Consider the following 3666-nt stretch of genomic DNA (forward strand, 5'->3'; position numbering starts at 1 on the left):
CGAAGCTAGTCCATACTCAAACAGAGATAACTGCATTCACGGGCGGGGAACAGAAACACACAACATAGGATATGGTTGTAGTATATGCTCTGAGTTTATCAAACCAAATAATCATCTATATATAATGTTTTCGTCACATAGACATTTTAGCACTGTGCAAGCATGAATCCCAAAGTCCAACATCAGCAAATATTGCAAAGAACAAGGGTAGATCTTCAAGTCCTGTGAAACTGGACATAACTGTTACAAATCATAGTTGCATTTCTTGCATGTTCTTGAAACTTGTTAATAAAACAAAGGACAAAGAAATTATGAACAGAGGTTCAAATTAGAAGGACAAATTAGCACTCCTTATGTTTATTAAAATATAACTTTTATTAATTACTGATTAATAATTATATCCTCCCGGAAGACAAGGTGAAATATTTTTAAAAAATTACATCCAAATACACACATACACACGTGTAATAAAAACAAAGACACCAACTGATAGGGATCTATTATATAAAGGAATAGTCATATAGATACAGAGGTATTGTAATCTCATATGTCACTGATTTGCAATGAACAGATAGATGAAGATAAACAAGTGTGACTAATAGCGGGATGAACGTTGTCCCTGGTATCAGCGGACTTATGTAAAGCCTCCGTGGAGGACAGTGTTCACCGCAGTCAGACTTGTTATATCTAAATGAATTAGGTCCCATAAGGTATTAAGATCTCATGGTAAACTATATCTATGCCTGCTACTTAATGGAAACAACTGCTACATCCCTATTGCAATTGGTGTTGGCGCCAAATAACGCTGGCCCCAGCGTACGTTTCACCCTCAGGCTTTTTCAAGGGGAATCACCGTTTAAGCCGATGAGAGGATCTTTTATGTTCAAAAAGTGGAATCAGATGTTGTAATTGACACTATGTTCAACCAGTAACGGATGGGATTCCCGTGACATCATACATAATATGGGCCACTCATAGATTAATAGGAGAGACTGGTCTCTACACAGGGAGAACCCTTGTAAGTGGCAAATCAGAAAACAAAGATGATGATGGACAAGTGAAACAGCCAATGCACAGTCTTTGAGCGTTTGGATCGATATAGAGTCAATCGGACCAAAGATTCCTATGACAGAAAGAAACAGTGGTAATGGAAAGTAATCCTTTTATCCACCAGCGGGTTTCAACACATGATACGAAGTTTCTCCTGTTTATTTGGCTGTATTAGCCGATAATTGGGCAATAGTCATGGAGAGTCATTCTGGCCCATATTATGTATGATGTCACGGGAATCCCATCCGTTACTGGTTGAACATAGTGTCAATTACAACATCTGATTCCACTTTTTGAACATAAAAGATCCTCTCATCGGCTTAAACGGTGATTCCCCTTGAAAAAGCCTGAGGGTGAAATGTACGCTGGGGCCAGCGTTATTTGGCGCCAACACCAATTGCAATAGGGATGTAGCAGTTGTTTCCATTAAGTAGCAGGCATAGATATAGTTTACCATGAGATCTTAATACCTTATGGGACCTAATTCATTTAGATATAACAAGTCTGACTGCGGTGAACACTGTCCTCCACGGAGGCTTTACATAAGTCCGCTGATACCAGGGACAACGTTCATCCCGCTATTAGTCACACTTGTTTAACTTCATCTATCTGTTCATTGCAAATCAAGTGACATATGAGATTACAATACCTCTTGGGATTTAATCCATCTAGATAAATTGAGTCTGGCTGCGGGGAACATTCTCCTCCACGGAGGCTTTACCCAAGTCCGCTTACATTACGGACAATATTCATTCCGTTATTAGCCACACTCGTTTGTCTTTATCCCCTCGTCTATTGCAAATCAACGAGATGGCTTTTATTCTATAGGGTCAATTTTAGAACTAGCACTTCGTTAGGGTGGTTTTCTAACAGTAGTTTTAGACACCATCTATCAATTTTGCTGTAAATAGCTTTTGATATTTATCATAGCTAAACTATGTTATAATCAGCATCACACAATGCAAAAAGTTTTTGCTTTTATATAATCAACGTGCAGGATTAACTTCCGGACCAGTATTCAGTTTGTTTGTTTTAAACAGCTTGACTTTTCCTGCTAATTGACATAATGTGATTAGTACTTTTCAATCCACTCAACTCTGATGTAATTCTAATTGCTCGGTACAACAGAGCTTTTACTTACAATTGAGTAAACTGTATTCATTATAGCTGACAAGTTTATACACTGTTTGAACCACATGAGTTTTTTGATGCATCAGCATAGATGTATTAATGTGCAGCGCTTCACATCCTAATTGACCCAGAACCAGCCCTTAATTTAAGTCCCATACTGTAATTATTATAAAGAAGGCCAACGCTATCTTTGGCTAGGGGTTTCCCCTCATTACATTAACGGAGAGTTTATACTCCTCTCCGCTATTTGCCTGTCACAGTAGTTATAGTGGTTATTAGAAGATTTACAGCATTTACATCATAGGAGACACGGTTCGCATTCACTCTTCTAATCACCCTGTCTTCCTATTAACCACTACCTACCAGCATATGGAAAAGTTCGCTGCTAAGGATTCACACAGATAATTTTCTGTATCTATATGACTATTCCTTTATATAATAGATCCCTATCAGTTGGTGTCTTTGTTTTTATAACACGTGTGTATGTGTGTATTTGGAAGTAATTTTTTTAAAATATTTCACCTTGTCTTCCGGGAGGATATTATTATTAATCAGTAATTAATAAAAGTTATATTTTAATAAACATAAGGAGTGCTAATTTGTCCTTCTAATTTGATCCTCTGTTCATAATTTCTTTGTCCTAAATATAACAGGACCAGGACATGCTACTTGTTAAAGGTTTATATCCTGTTATATATTGCATGTGGTTGTTTCTTTTCAATCCCTGTGCAGAGCATTTTCCCCCCCTGCTTACTCTAATAAAACAAAGGCCCAGAAGTTAAATTGTTATCTAAAATCAGCTACTTTTGCAAATGTCAGGTGTATTTAATTCTGAGAAACTACATTCTGCACAATTCCCGGCAATTTCAACACATACAGCTTTTCTCTGATTTAAACGATAATTAAAATGTGAACTCTTAAAGGTACAATAACTTGAACATAAAATACTTTCTCAGTGCATGCTTTTATGCATTCAGTAGCTGCCACATGATTGGCTGATTAGTAGTAACTTGCATTAACGAGCAGATGCACAGGTGTACATATGAGGATATATATACCATCATCAGTTACTATATATATATATATATATATATGTTCTTATTGTTAAATGTATTGATACTACCTTTTACACTCTCCTCAATACAGATCGTGTGTTTTGAAATATGTTATTGTTTTGTTAGGATGGTTGTATTGAACTCTGCTTCCTTCTTTGTTACTGTACATTGCTCATGTATGTTTTTGTTATTATGCGGTGCATCAGAGGGATATGTACTCGTCAAACAGACGGGATACAAAGCTCATGTTTTCATTGAAGAGACTCCCGAAACAGTTAACTGAAATTCCTTCAAAATCAGTTCAATATGGTACATAAACTCATAGGAGGTTTGTCCCAGAAGTGGGACACTGCCCTCCCTTCTGCACCAATAGAAACATGGAACCAGGTCCAACTCCCATTTTTTGGGACTATTTCAGTGGGTGCCTAAT

This window comes from Mixophyes fleayi, chromosome 10 (genome assembly GCF_038048845.1).
Source record: "Mixophyes fleayi isolate aMixFle1 chromosome 10, aMixFle1.hap1, whole genome shotgun sequence".
Lineage (NCBI taxonomy): Eukaryota > Metazoa > Chordata > Amphibia > Anura > Limnodynastidae > Mixophyes > Mixophyes fleayi.